The following is a 16,360-nucleotide window of genomic DNA, read 5'->3' as shown; positions in this document are numbered from 1 at the left end:
TAGATGTCCCTTGAGTTCCTAACTAAAATGTGTGTCCTGCAATTCTGTTGTATTTAACATGTCATGATGCTTAATTGGCACATCTGCACACAGGGAAAAACTACATCATGAAAACTTAAAGAGTACAGGTCCAAAAAGGATGACAGAGGACCTAGTGGAGGGTGTATTGTTATGTGGAAAACTGAGAAATGTTATGCATGTACAAACTATTTCTATTTACTGTTGAATGTAAAACATTAATCCCCCAATAATGAAATTTAAAAAAAAAGAAAATTTAACTTAAAAAATAAGTTGAAGCCAGGCAGTAGTGTGTCTAGTTGAGTACACACATTACCATGAGCAAGGCCTTGCAGGTGGAAAGTTTCACATACAGTTCTTCTTCTTCTAGCGTTTGCCCTTCTTCCATAGCCAGTCAACAGCGTCAGGTTGAGCCTGATGTAAAGTTTCGAGACCTCCTTTGAATCTGGAGAGGTGGCAGTCGTTGACTATGTGGGTCATAGTCTGTCTGTAGCCGCAGGAGCAGTTCGGGTCGTCTCTGGCTCCCCAGCGATGGAACATAGCGGCGCACTGGCCATGGCCTGTTCGATAGCGATTGAGGAGGGCCCAATCATAACGTGCTAGGTCAAAGCCAGGTTGACACTTGCAGGGGTCTGTGATGAGGTGATTGTTCTTTACCTCAGCTGACTGCCAACTCTGTTTCCAAGAGTCTGGAACAGAGAAGTTCAGTGTAGGCATAGGGGACCAGATTGGGTGACGAGACGTCAAGCGTTGGACAGGGTGGGCAAAGATATCCGAATATTGGCAGGTCCGGTCGAGCTTAGATGTAGGAAATGAACTTAGATGATGCCGCATCCTGACGAATATCTGGCAGGGTGATGTTGCTAAGAACTGGCAGCCATGGAACCGGGGTGGAACAGATGGTTCCAGAAATTATCCTCATGGAGGAATACAATTTGGAATCGACCAAGTGGACATGGGGGCTACGGAACCATACTGGGGCACAGTATTCTGCAGTGGAATAGCATAATGCCAGAGATGATGATCGTAGTGTGGAAGCGCTCGCGCCCCATGAGGAGCTGGCCAGTCTTGCAATGATGTTATTCCTCGCGCCCACCTTTGCTGCAGTTTTTATGAGATGTTCGTGAAATGACAGGGTGCGATTGAGAGTAACGCCAAGATAGACTGGCTGGGCTTCATGCCGGATCCTCGTATCGCCAAGCTGCACATTAAGCTCACATACAGTGAAGCAGGGCTATAGGTGTCTCTCTCTCTCTCTCCCTCTCCCCTCTTAATTATTCTGTCTAGAAGGAAGGAAGGAAGGAAGGAAGGAAGGAAGGAAGGAAGGAAGGAAGGAAGGGAGGGAGGGAGGGAGGGAGGGAGGGAGGGAGGGAGGGGAGAGAGGGAGAGAGGAAAGGAAGAAAGGAAGAAAGAAAGGAAGGAAGGAAGGAAGGAAGGAAGGAAGGAAGGAGGGAGGGAGGGAGGGAGGGAAGGAAGGAAGGAAAGAGTAGCAATGAATTTGTCATGCTGGCACCAAACCCTAAAGGTAAACCTATGTCAATAAAAATAAATAAATAAATAATAAGTTGCTGAGAAGCTGAGGCACAAAAACAAAGTGATTTTTCTGTGGTTATGTGGTATTTATTGGTGCAACTACAAGAGTATCTGCAGAACTAAGACCACTGTACCAAGACCACTGTACCACACTGGTTTTACAACAGTCATTATCAAAATTTATCTGCTAACCAAAACGCAAGACAATGAATTTTTTATCTTTTTATATTTAATTTCCCTTTTGTTGCCCTTGTTTTTTATTGTTGTTGTAGTTATTACTGTTGTTATTACTGTTGTTATTGGGATGCATTGGATCGACCTTCTCGTGGTGCATCCCGTGAGTACCCATTCATTGGGGAAACTGACGATCCTTCCTAGCCGACTGAATCCACATGGATCCCAGTCACTTTCAAAGCCAGCAACAAGCAGCTCCTGACACCTTTCAACCTGACGCTGTTGACTGGCTACGGAAGAAGGGCAAACGCTAGAAGAAGAACTGTTGTTATTGGTGTTGTTGCTGGATAGGACAGAGAGAAATGGAGAGGGGTGAAGATGATGGAAATACAGACACCTGCAGAACTGCTTCACTGCCTGTGCAGCAACTCCCCTGCAGATGGGGATCCAGGGTCTCGAACTGGGATCCTTATGCTGGTCCTTGTGCTTTGCACCACATGTGCTTAACCCGCTGCACTACCTCCTGACTCCCAAGACAATGAATTTTAACCACTCAAAAATGTGATGAATAAATATCTTTTCAAATAGCAGGGTCCAAATTCTAACTCAATTCTGGTATAGTTATAAACACAGTATCAATCAGTCTATAAGGAGTCTGTAATATTTCTAAATGTACATATTTTAGAAGGAAATTATCATATAATACTGAGAAGATGAGTTAGACATTTTCCTTGAATTTAAAGCTAATGAGAATGGGGACTCTGTGGTAGAGAATATGAGAGTTCAATGCCCTTCACTCTCCTCTTCCTTTTTGGACTAACAGAAAGGTATATCATCTACCTTTCTCATTATCTACCATTGAAGATAATTGATGTTATAAAACTCAATTCAGTTGAGCTGAGCAGGAGCACACTGGGTTAAGCTCACATGGCACAAAGCCAAGGGCCAGAGTAGGGATCCAGGTTCGAGCTCCCAGCTACCCACCTGCAGGGGGTCACCGCAAATAGTGAAGCATATCTGCAGGTGTCTTTCTCTCCTCCTCTCAATTTCTGTCTTATCCAACAACGACAGCAATGACAACAATAACAACTACAACAAGTGCAACAACAAGGGCAACATAATGGGAAAAATAGCCTCCAGGAGCAGTGGATTCGTAGTGCTGGCACTGATCCCAGCGATAACCCTGGAGGGGAAAAAAAAAAAAAACTCAATTCAACTCAATTTTTTGAGTACAAAAAAAAAAAAAAGATCAGATCATTCCCACTAATAAATCTGATGGTCATTCTAAGGAACTTACTGGGCTCTCCCCAGATATACCATTCATACTTAATAAATAAATAATAAATAAACAAAAGGTTTTTTTTTAAAGTTACACAAGATATATGTATTCAATGGAATACTACTCTGTAATCAAAAAGAAGAGATTCAGAACAAAATAATGGGAGTAGAGATGGTATATGAAGTGAAATAAGTAAAAGATAAAGGACAACTACCAAACAGTTTTGCTTATATGTGGAATATAGGCAAGTAAAGCAAATGAACTTGCACGAAAAGAAATGGTAACCAAACTGTCTCTTGGACCATGTGAGAGACCTGTGGTAGTTATTGAGGGGAAGGATCACTTATGGTAAAGGTTGTAGTGACTTATACAAACTATGTGTGGGTGTGAGATTACACCCCTGAAATCTTATAATTTTGTAAAGCACTGTTAAATCACTAGCAAAAACAAAGAAAGACCATATTTCTCACTGACTAGTTGCCTGTCATTACAAATAGGAAGAAATCCAATTTCCCACATTGTATACACATTGAAAGTTGGTGAACTTTAGAAAACCAACATAAATTTGAAGTATAATATCAGTATATTTCTGAAAAATTTGTAAAGTCCATATGCAACATATGGTTCACATTTTAGCCATAGAGGTGCATATTTAATAAGAGGAAAGATAAATTCAGTGCTTAAAAGGTGTTAAAATTCCCACTTATAGAACTGGGAAATGTTATGTATGTACAAACTAGAATATTATTAACTATGGACTGTAAAACATTAAACCCCCAGGAGGCCGGGCGGTAGTGCAGTAGGTTAAGCACAGGTGGCGCAAAGGTCAAGGACCCGCAGAAGGATCCCGGTTCAAGCCCTGGGCTCCCCACCTGCAGGGGAGTCGCTTCACAAGAGGTGAAGCAGGTCTGTAGGTATCTATCTTTCTCTCCCCTTCTCTGTCTTTCCTTCCTCTCTCCATTTCTCTATGTCCTATCCAACAACACCGGCATTAATAACAAGGGCAACCAAAAATGGGGGATAAAAAATAGCCTCCAAGGGGAGTCGGGCTGTAGCACAGCGGGTTAAGCGCAGGTGGCGCAAAGCACAAGGACCGGCATAAGGATCCCGGTTCGAACCCCGGCTCCCCACCTGCAGGGGAGTCGCTTCACAAGCGGTGAAGCAGGTCTGCAGGTGTCTCTCTTTCTCTCCTCCTCTCTGTCTTCCCCTCCTCTCTCCATTTCTCTCTGTCCTATCCAACAATGACAACAACAATAATAACTACAACAATAAAACAACAAGGGCAACAAAAGGGAATAAATAAATAAAATAAATATTTAAAAAAATTGCCTGCACCGAATCCTAGCAATAAACCTGGAGGCAAAAAAAAAAAAAACAACAACAACAACTAAACCCCCAATAAAGAAATTTAAAAATAAATAAGTTCCCACTTATAATGTCAATAAGCATGTCTCAGACTACTTTTGCACAGAGGACACAATTTACTGTTTTATATTTATAGCCTAATAAAAAAATCTCCAAAAGAAAAAAAATAAAAAGAAAATATACTTCATTAAACAGTGATCTGAATAGTAACTATTATAAACAACCTTGTTGACCCATGGATACATTGCACTGTTGATTAAATCATATGAAACAGTGAAAAAAACATATTTTAATTAATAGGTAAACAGCTTTAAGTTGCTCTTGCCTGATTTTACATACAGCCAGCATTTTATATTATAAGCATATGCATATCCCTGTGCATGTATAGAGACAAGGTAGACATTATGGAAAATGTATTTAAATACTACTTTTCTTTGTGTTCCAGTAAGCCAAGCCACTCCTCTAAAGTTTTCTGTTAGAGTAAGCAGGAGAAAATAATTATTACTTATAATTCCATTAACAAAGGCACTGAATCACTGTGCTGATAAACAGAATCAGACTTACTAAAAAGTACCCACTGTAACAATGGTGGATAGCAAATAAAAACAAAAAAAAAAAATACTAACGTCTACAATCTGTTTGCTGTCTTCATCTTTCCATCTCCCCTGCTGAAGACTATGTTCCCAACCAAAAGTAAAACTGTTTTCTAAGATAACTCATGCTAACTCATTGTAAAAAATGTTGCTTCTCTATTGGAGACATACTTCAATGTGCTACCAAAAGTTTAAAATAAAGTTAAACAAAGAATTTTCAAATAGCAATTTCACCATATTACATGGCATTAAGAAATAAAGGGTGTATAAGCTAGATACCTCACATGGTATACTGTGGAAACATGTGGACAAAATAAATGGATGATAAACGGGTTTGGCCTTCCTTCTTATCTAGCCACAGTCTGTTAATGTTTCTTCTTCTTCTTTTTTTTTTTTAATGGAGATTGATGAATTACATTTTTAAAATTTAGGCATAGATCAAAAAGGACTATCTTAGATGCTAATTTTATTTCAACTTAGGGTTCCTTACCAAGAAAACAAAACTGCACTGTATATCAAAGTTCCTTATTTTTACTTGGGTCTTCTTCAATGAACAAAACAGCTGCAGAATAATGTGACTTAATGAGGCATCCCTAATAAAATACTGTACAAGTAAAATCAGGGGCACTGAACTATTTACACTCTGGTTGTTTCATCTTTTCAACTGTATTAGAAGTAACTCTTGACAGTTACTTTGACTTTCATTACATTTCTCCTAATTCTGTCTTGGGAAGTCATATGAGTCTAGGCAGGGAACATTCCTACTTTGGGTCATGCGCTAGAGAGGTAAATAGTCATCAGTTTTCAGCCATATTTAAACTTAAGACTACAACAATAGCTGTTATTAGGGTCATGATAAGAAATACCTCATGAATGCTAAAGAGGAACATTACACTCTACTTGCACAGGTTAACAAATAATCTGTAATTAGTGATAAATCACCCCTAGAAGTCACTTTCAATATTTTCATATTCAAAAAATGTTAAGAAAAATCACCATTAAATTACCAGTGATTTTGCATCCAAGACTACTGAAATGTTCTAATATATGAATTAGTTTTTAGAAAGTCTTCTAATACTCCCAGGAGCTCAACACAGATTTTTAAAAAGAAAAAGTGATCATGTCTGAAAAAACAGATCTTTTTACAGCTGTGTCATCACATTTTAAAACTTGGTAGTTACTAAGTCTATAATGGAGTCACTAATCTCTAGATACCTTCTTTTACATAGAACCACAGGCATCTCAATGAAATTTGATTCTCCACTTTGTCATCAAAATAGCTAATATTTTTTCATATTAAAAAATCACATATACTCAGAAACCTTAGATTCCCCTTACCACAACTTGTAGCAGGATAGGTGCTTGCTTTAATGTCAAGATTCTTTTGGCTCTTCAAGAAACATATAGTATGCTCTACATATAAATACATAAGTTCAAAATCCTAAGTTGCTAAATTTTATTGAAGGCAAACAAAGAATGAAGATTTTACTCTCCAAAAAAGGAATTCATTTGATTAAAGCAACCCACTAAAAATCTGAACTCTGTCTTTAAAAATATTAACTATGCCTGAGCATTCCATAGGCTGTGGCACTGCTTTCAATGTATTATATTTATAAATAATACAACCCATTTTTTCTATTGAAAATAAACTCCAGTATAGGCACTGGTGGCCTTTCAATGGCTACCACTGACTTTAAAAATTCACATCCTAAAAAAGATCTATGGACAAATTTAGAATGAAATACAGAAGAAAGTAGGAAAAGAGGAAATTAAATGTGCTGAACCTATTTAAGGGTCAGAGGTCAGTTAGAATTTTTAAATTGTAAAGGACTTATCTGAGAGTGGAACAAACACAGAAAGGTGGGAATAAGTACACATCTTAATGCTTTGGTTTTTAAAAGGTTTTAGAAGTGTTTTGATTTCCTTTGCCAGTTACTGTCACTTAGCACTTCACACACAAAAAAATTACAATTTGTTCATTTTCTGTAACTGGCATTGCCTAACAGCAGCTTTAAAGTGTTAACCAATAACAATCTGGATGTTGATGCCTAAAACAATCTAATTGGAAAGACAGAAGCAGATGATTTATCATCAGGTCAACAAGTCACTGAAATTCCTCTTGTCCTGAGTGAAAGGACCTCCACACTGACTGCTTTGGGAACACTTTTCAGAGTAAGGGATACACACGGGTTTGTTGTTAGTTTTGAATTTTCAAGCATGATATCTCAAAATTCAAAACAGGATTTAACACTAGCAAAACAAAGATATTTTCTTTTCTGTTTTATTGCCAGGAACCAAACTCAACCCGCACAAAGATGAACAGAGGCTACTAGCCTCTGTAGTTAACTACACATTTGATTCCAAGAGCTTCAGGCAATTGTTTAACACCCGGTGAGGAAGTAGAATACTGACTGGGAGAGCAGTTGCAGTCACCCGGGGGCGCTTCCTGCGCCTGTGGTTCTTCCTTTTAAGGAGGATAGCTAGCTCAGAGTACAGTCCTAGGAGAAAAAGAGCGAACTTTCCTTTGCAAAGGCAGTTTCTGGAAATAACACACTGCCCGCAACTGACAAAGGAAGATCAGTAGCCTAAAGAAACAACATTTGGTAGGAACCTGGTCTTTTGGAAGAGGGAAGGGACGGACGGCAAGGCAGTAGGGAAGGAAAACTGTACAGATAGCAAGAATTGGGAGGCATCTATCCGGAAATAAATGGAAAACCTTTGGTTTCTCATAGCAGTTCTTTTCCTGGACGCTGTTCTTTGTAGAAAATGACCCTTTTCCGGAAGCTCTCATGGAACCTCTACTAAAGCTTTCTTTCTCTAATAAGGTATCCATGCTCATAATCTAAATAAAGCTTTAAATAGATGAGGGTCCATAACTTATCAAGATGATTCTTCATGGAAGTAAAGGTAAAGAGAGAAATGGACTCTGAAATACCCACCCTCTGCAGACAGGCCCGAACATTAACTAATCAGAAGCGGACATAAAGTAGGGCTTTCAGAAAGGAGATCTGGCCATTCCAGATCCTTCCTTGAACCCGACCCCAACTCCCTACTGAGAGTCCAAAATGGTTACCGACAGGGATGGATTTGGTTGAGAGAACAAATTAAAGCCCACTTTCATCCTCTGCTGGGTTACTCGCTGTTCGCAGAAATGGGGCACAGATAGGAGGGAGGCACCACTCTCGCAGCTTCCTTCGCCCACCGCGTCCCTCCACCCCCACCGCGACCTCCCGCGAGGGAGACGCTCGAAGCCCAAAGCCGGCTTCTGCCCTCACCTCGCGCCCGGCGGGGGAGAGCCGGCAGGCGCCCAGACCCTCGGGGAGGGGAGGGGAGGGGGGGGGAAGGCTTCCGGGCCCGGGTCTCCCGCCGCTGCCCGAGTTCTCAGAGTCGGCTGCGGGCCGCCGGAGCCGCTCGCTCGCACCTACCTGCAGCCCGGCTTTCTGGTGGCGGCAACACCTAGCGATGTTCCTGCAGCTGTCGCGGGCGGGCGCCAGCCTTACCGTTCTTGCATCGCTTCCAAGACGCCGATCCGCCGTCACCGTTCAGGGGCATAGGGAACCCAAGTCTGAGGATGGTGTGTGCTCGTGGAGGGCGTGTGAATGTGCCCCGAGCGTGCGTGTGTGTGTGCGCGCGCGTGTTTCCTCGTCTGACGGCAAATTCAGGAATCTCTTAACATCCAAACTGGAGTTTCCTCACCAAAAAAAGAAAAATAATAATAAAAAGGAAGGAAGGAAAGAGGGGGGAGCAGATGGGAGGCGGAGTGCGTTGAGTCTCGTCTGTTATCCTCCTCCCTATGCCACAGCGTCAAAGTAACCAAAAGATGCGTTTGCTGAAGGGACTGAGGGGCAGCAAAGTCCCGCAGCCTCGCCAGCGCCCGCGGTCGCCGGGTGTCCTTGCAGGCTGCGCACCGCGCGCTCAGCTCCCCGGAATGCGCGGGTCCAGGCGGTCTTGCAGCAGTTACCGCTTTTATTCCATCTCGGATTTGTTTGGTCTGAACGCGGAGTTAAGACTTTTCCTCTCGCCTCGAGTCGTCTCTCCCTCTCACACACACATATCGTTCGTTCCTTCTCCCGCCCTCCCTTTCGCTCTCTGGGGAAAGGCAATGTGGACTGAGTGATTCACCTTCAGGAAAGCAGCCTCCGCCGCGTACTTGTCCAGTCCCCGGGCTCCGGCAGGTCCGGGTCCCGACGCCGAGCAGTTGCCGGGAAAAGCTCGGAGCGGCGAGCAGGAGGAGGAGCTGTGCGCGCCGGCGGCCTCGGCGCACGAGACCTCGAGACCCTCCTCGGGTTCAGGCGCCCCCTTCCCGCTGATAGCAGACGGGGCTCAGCTGGTGTCCTCCGTGAGACTTCGCGACTAGTCCACTTAGCAGCAACACCTGACCAGCCGCTGCCCCTCAATCCCGCCACCTAGAGCTGTGGGCAAAGCCCCACGCAGCCCAGCCGCTGCTCCTCTAGGCATCGTGGGCTGGAAAAAAGGGGAAACCGCCTCTGCCCCTCTGTCCCCAGTACTCTGGCACCTTCACCACTGAGAAAGTGCGAGTTCCAACATAGATCCCCAGCGGGCAGGTGTTGCCTGTGTCAATTCCCTAAAGACGAAAGGGGACAGAAGAAGCCGGGGAGGGGTCCGAAGGGGGTAAATTAGTGATCCCCAAAAGACAGAAAAGCAGCGGTTTATTAGGCAAAGACTGCTCTCCGCCTCCCACTCTAGGAGCTGGACTGTCAGAAGACACTGATAGTGTCTTTTAGAAAGTCACCGTACAGGACAGACCCTTCTGTCCACTCAAACCCTTTATTCCACCCAGCCCGGCTGCCTAGGGCGTACGAAGTGACAGGTCTCCCTGTATAATGCAAGAAGGCAGGGAGAGGAAGGTCCCCACACTCCAGATTGAGTTAAGCAGTAAAATGGGATGGCAGGACCCAGCGGCGTTACCTCCCTCCTACCCTCCAAACAGCCACCTCTGGTAGCAGCCTCAGCTGCAGCTGAGAGCAAACTGCGATCCTGCAGAAAAAGACAGTAAAATATGAGGGCGGATGTTGATATAAAAGCTGGAGTTTGTCTCCCTCTAGAGGTAAAACCGGGTTAAAAAGCTGTATTGGATGTAGCTAGATTTTTCTTTTTTCTTTTTCTTTTCCCCCACCTCCAGGGTTATTGCTAGAGCTCAGTGCCTGCATTACAAATCCACTGCTCCCAGCGACCATTTTTGCCTTTTTTTTCCTATTTTATTCGATAGGACAGAGAGAAATTAAGAAGGGAGGGGGAGGTAGAGAGAGAAAGACTCCTGCAGACCTGCTTCACTGCTCATGAAGCGGATCCACTATAGTTGGGGAACTGGGGTTCGAACCTTGTCCTTGTGCGGGTCCTTACGCACAGTACTAAATGCACTTAACCCGGTACGCCACTGCCAGACCCCTAGAACAACGATTTCTCCACAGAGAAAACAAGATGTAGTGTCAGAGAAGTTTATAATTTTACAAATACCAATCGCTAATAGGCCTAGAGAGAGAATTTTCCTTCAATCCTAATATAAGCACAGTCCTTGCTGAAAAGCCTCTAGTGATATTTACAGAAACTTAATAGCAAGGTTCTGAAAGGTCATAGTCCTTACAGGTTTGGTCAAATTGGATGTTAGTTTAAGCTTGTATGTAAGTTCATATGAAGGACCTTCTTAGACCTTAGACTCAGATCAGATTTGAAGTTAATCTAGTGAATAAAAAGTAGCATTTAAATGTAGTAAAATGTATTTAGAAAAAGGAAATCTGGGGGCCAGGTGGTGGCACACCTGGTTAAGCACATGCATTGCAATGCTCAAGGACCCGGGTTCAAGACCCCGGTCCCCACCTGCCAGGGGAAAGCTTCACAAGCAGTGAATTAGGGCTGTAGGTGTCTCTCTGTCTCTCCCCCTTCTCAATTTCTGGCTGTCTCTATCCGATATATAAATAAGGATTTTAAAATTATCAAAAATAAAAAGAAAATCTGAAACAGAGAAATAGAATTCATAATTGAGCTATTCCTAACACCTTATAATTCCCTAAATTTAAAAATAGCTCAATTATCTGGAGTCTGGCGGTGGCACAGCAGGTTAAGCGCATATGGCGCAAAGCACAAGGGCCAGTGCGGGGATCCGGTTCGAGCCCCCGGCTCCTCACCTGCAGAGGGTCGCTTCGCAAGTAGTGAAGCGGGTCTGCAGGTGTCTTTCTCTTCTCCTACTCTGTATTCCCCTCCTCTCTCCATTTCTCTCTGTCCTATCGAACAACAACGACAGCTATGACAACAATAACAACTACAACAAGCACAACAAGGGCAACAAAATGGGAAAAATAGCCTCCAGGAGCAGTGGATTCATAGTGCAGGCACTGAGCCCCAGAAATAACCCTGGAGGAAAAAAAAAAGCTCAATTATCTTGCTTTGGAGCCAATATTCATTCTTTGATTCACTGAAACCACTGACAGACTAGGTATCATATGCTCTCTCTTCCAGCTATGAAACAAAACTAACATTAGTTACCATAGTTACAAATAAATATATAAATGTTTCTCTAGTTAGTAATTTATATTAACATGCTTTGTAATTGAACCATATCTAACATATGAAGGACACCAAGTAACTTAACTAGGTTGAGATGATTACATTAATAAAATATATTGACACATATTTTATATTTTGTTTTTTGGTAAAGTTCAAGCTAGGTGCCATTTGTAACATTAATATTTAAATGTGTGAACTCACTTGGAGTTTTGCTTTCAAATTGTCTCTATTATTTAAAATGATAAAATATTAAAGTTATACTAAAACTCCTTCCCATTCACCATTCACTTTGAAATTTTGGAGCTCTTCCATTTTAAGTTGATAATATGGTGTAGGTATAAATAAAGAAAAGAATTTATAAGAAAATTATTTAGTCCAGCCATGATATCATCTCCCCAGACAATAACTTGCATCCACCTACATATCAGACTTCAGGCTTAGGAAGAAAGAAAGAACGAAAGAAAGAAAGAAAGAAAGAAAGAAAGAAAGAAAGAAAGAAAGACGGAAAGAAAGAAAGAAACAGAAACTAGTATAGCCACAGGCCCTTTGGAATATAACTGAAATATGACTACTAGCTATCTACAAAATGGAGAACCCCAACCCCCAACTCTTCATCTGCACTATTCCAGCCTTTAGGCTCATGATTGGTCAACAATTTGTTTTTCTTTGTATGTTAACTCTCTTTTCAGCCACCAGGTTCCAGATGCTAGCATGATGCTGACCAGACTTCCCTGGACAGACGACCCCACCAATATGTCCTGGAGCTCCGCTTCCCCACCCCACCCCATTAGGGAAAGAGAGAGGCAGGCTAGAAGTATGGATCAACCTGTCAAGGCCCATGTTCATCTGGGAAGCAACTACAGAAGCCAGACCTTCCACCTTCTGCATCCCACAATGACTTTGGGTCCATATTCCCAGAAGGTTAAAGAATAGGAAAGCTATCAAGGGAGGGGATGGGACACGGAGTTCTGGTGGTGGGAATTGTGTGGAGTTGTACTCCTCTTATCCTATGGTTTTGTCAATGTTTCCTTTTTATAAATAAAATAAAAAAGAAAATTATTTAGATTAACTAGAAAAAAAATTAGCTATATTAGATCAATCTACCACACTGCAATCCTTTGATCAACATTCAAATAGATCTCTTTCAAACGGTTCATATCATATGATCAAGTTTTTATTTCTTTCCCTTCGGATAGAAAGTTTACATTTGGAAACAACACACACTATAGCATTGCAAGACTTACAGTAATTTTCTACTTGTCTATGTTAAATAGTATAATGAAATACAAGTAGAAATGCCATAGAAAATCTCAAGATTTAATGCTAGGAGAAATAGCCATTTACAAAATCTCTTAGGAGGGGGAAGACAGCATAATGATTATGCAGAAAAACTTTTGTGCTGGAGACTTCAAAGTCCCAGGTTCAACCCTTCTCACTACCATTAACTAGAGCTGAACAGTTCTGTGGAAAATTTAAAAAAAAAACTTAATAGTAACCTTCCTTTACCACTTTATATCATTATAATCCTTATATAAAAGCTGATGCATTTACTCTTTGTGAACATAGGAAAATCCACAATCTTATCATAATTATTAAAAATATATTTGTATTGTTACAATGTGTGGAATTTCCATTCTGATTTTCCTAATAAAGCAATGGGCTTATTGGGGGCCTTGTTTGTTTTGTTTCTGTTTTTTATTTTGTTATCATTATATTGAAGAGTTCACAGTACAGTTGTTGACACATAGATACAATTTCTCATCTTCTTTTGACAGATGTCTGTAAAACACTCTCTTCTTTGCCTACTTATTTCCAGCTCATTTATTAAGGCTCATCCAAAGGCTATTTTCTCTACAATAAATTCATCATCTTCTTAAATTTACCGTACTAGCTGTTTCTCCTAGGTGCTCCTAAACACTGGATACTTCCCTCCATTCTTACCACTACATTGTGTTGTAATTGACTCATTTTTATAGATTATTCCATCTGCACTATTAAAGCATGCAGTCTTGTTAATTTTCATTTATGTAGCAAAACTGCAGATATGAATGAATATTCAGTATATCCCAGTTCATAAGATCATGAAACAATATATGGACACATTTAATTTAGCACCCAATAACAATGACTTCAAACTTTCATTCTGCTAATCTTAAGGATTACATTTAGTGGCAGGAATAGATAGCATAATGGTATGCAAAGAGATTCTCATGCCTGAGCCTCCAAAGTCCCAGGTTCAATCCCCCACACCACCATAAACCAGAGCTGATCAGTGCTCTGGTAAAAAAAGAATTATATTGACAAGATACTACATTCCCAGGTGTCTTCTGAAAAACTTGTATTCTTGCATAATCTGTGAAATTAGCCTTCTTCATTGCTCCAACACAGCAGTGCCCACACACATGGGCACGCATGCACAAATGGACACACACTCCAGCAATAAGCTGAAACACACTCTTAACCTAGATCCTGTCTGTTCACCTCCAGAGTCCCACCTGTTTGTTTCCATGTAGTACATTCAGCAGCTTCCAGATACCACCTTAGCATTTAAGCTCCATTTTAGAACAGTAACTAAAATACATTTTGCTCCAACAACTGAACTACAATGATCTCTGGAGCTTATAGGAAGTTCTACTTTTTCCACAATATCATACTTATTCAAAGATCAAAGAAAATTAATTCTAGACTCCACAAGCCCCCACTACTTGTGATCAACTCATTTGAATTATATACAGTCACAGAGCATTTTTTTCCAAGTTATATCCACATTGCCAGAGTATCCAGGTAAGTAGAGCCTCAATATCAGCTTTATGCTGAACTCAAAATCAAGTCTTGCCCTCTGACAACTTCTGTACTCGAATCAAGTTCAGGTGTTTATCATTTACTTGTTTTCACCCTTGTGAACTTCACAGAGGGAGGGGTCATGATGAGATGGACAATGTTGCTCATAGTCTCTGGCAAGATGCTGGCTGAATTACAAACACCTGAGGAAAAGGAGCCTTGGGAGAGGTTTCTTTTTCTGTTTTTTTGTTTGTTTGTTTGTTTTTGGTTTTTTCTCCCTAGTAAATTAGAGGTAAATGTAAGAGATACAGAAGTGTTGGCTGCTTGTCTGAAAAAAAAATTCTAAAGGTGGAAAGCTAATTGAAATGACTAAAAATTGTAGTAAACAACAAAATAATAAAGAACCTCATCGGATAGTCAAGAGGTAATATACCTTTTCATGGACCAAATAAATACATACTATTACTTCTAAGTAGGCATCAAAAAAAATTGGATCCAAGACACCAAGAGAATGGGAGGAAGAATGAAACTATTGATTTTTATTAACAATTTGTTCTAGTTTACTAATGGTCTAAACATTGAGTGCTATAAAAATTGACATGGGGGAGTCGGGCTGTAGCGCAGCGGGTTAAGCGCAGGTGGTGCAAAGCACAAAGACCGGCATAAGGATCCCGGTTCGAACCCCGGCTCCCCACCTGCAGGGGAGTCCCTTCACAGGCGGTGAAGCAGGTCTGCAGGTGTCTATCTTTCTCTCCTCCTCTCTGTCTTCCCCTCCTCTCTCCATTTCTCTCTGTCTTATCCAACAACAACAACAACAATAATAACTACAACAATAAAACAACAAGGGCAACAAAAGGGAATAAATAAATAAAAGAAATATTTAAAAAAAATTTTTTTAATTGACATGGGCAGGGGGCGAGCAAGTGCTTGTTGCCAAGCACAAGTACCAGCATAAGGATCCCAGTTTGAGCCCCCGGCTCCCCACCTGTAGGGAGGGGGTCGCTTTACAAGTGGGGAAGCCAGTCTGCAGGTGTCTATCTTTCTCTCCCCCTTTCTGTTTTCCCCTTCTCTCTCCATTTCTCTCTGTCCTATCCAACAATGACAGCAATAATGATAATAATAACAAAATGTTAAACAACAAGGGCAACAAAAGAAAAAATAGCCTCCAGGAGCAGTTTACATGAGAAGAACTGAAAAGATTCTTCATACTTACTTAGGTCTTTTTACTAAGGGGATGTTGATTTATAAGACAGTTACTGTCACAGGTATGCAGTGTAATATCTCCCCCTGATAGGTGCCAGCACACCATACCCTCCACAAACTTGTCCTCTTTTTCCACCATAACATACTGTGTCCCCAATCTCTTTTTTTCTTCCCTCCTCCCACATTTAGAGTCTTTGAATCTGCTGTAATAAACTGTAGCTAAAGTATCACCATGTATTTTCCCTTTCTTTATATTTTTGTTTTTTCCCCCATTGGTAATCTTTCAATTTTTATTTATAAAATAGAAATATTGGCAAGACCATTGGATAAGAGGGGTACAATTCCACACAGCTCCCACTACCAGAACTCTGTATCCCATCCTCTTCCTTGAAAGCTTCCCTATTCTTTATCCCTCTGGGAGTATGGACCCAAGGTCATTATGGGGTGCAGAAGGTGAAAGGTCTGGCTTCTGTAATTGCTTCCCCACTGAACATAGATGTTGGCACATCGATTCATACTCACACTACCTGTCTCTCTTTCCCTAGTGTGGCAGGGATCTGGGGAGGCGGGGCTCTAGGAGGTGAGGTTAAGATCCACCTATGGGTGAGACTATGTGATGTTTGCCTTTCTCATTTATTTCACTTTATATGATTCCTCCAAGTTCTATCCAAGTTGCAATAAATATTTTCCTGTACTTTAGATAAATACCAATGGATATAGTGTTGCTATATCATATGGTATTTCTACTGTTAGGTTTTTAAAGATTTTTTTCAGTGAATTACTTGCTTATTTAATGAGAGAAAGAGAAAGCAAGAGAGCACACCGAGGACATATGCAGTGTGAGGGATTAAACCAAGGGCCTCCTGCGTGCAAGTAATGTGGCCTGCCC

General features: G+C 41.4%; 1 protein-coding gene across 2 annotated transcripts in view; it reads right to left on the bottom strand.

Annotated features, from left to right (window-relative positions):
• The window catches only part of TAFA2 (TAFA chemokine like family member 2), a 532,745-nt gene extending 522,825 nt beyond the window's left edge, over positions 1-9,920 (bottom strand). For both annotated transcript variants that reach the window (XR_009550796.1, XM_007516875.3), the window contains exon 1: positions 8,388-9,920. The gene's annotated coding sequence lies outside the window, so the exon portion shown is untranslated. The remainder of the gene's footprint in view (positions 1-8,387) is intronic.
• Positions 9,921-16,360: the final 6,440 nt, after the last annotated feature.

The sequence above is a fragment of the Erinaceus europaeus genome, chromosome 7 (genome assembly GCF_950295315.1).
Source record: "Erinaceus europaeus chromosome 7, mEriEur2.1, whole genome shotgun sequence".
Taxonomy (NCBI): domain Eukaryota; kingdom Metazoa; phylum Chordata; class Mammalia; order Eulipotyphla; family Erinaceidae; genus Erinaceus; species Erinaceus europaeus.
The sequence above is the reverse complement of the archived record's forward strand: the minus strand, read 5'-3'. Positions and strand labels throughout refer to the sequence as shown.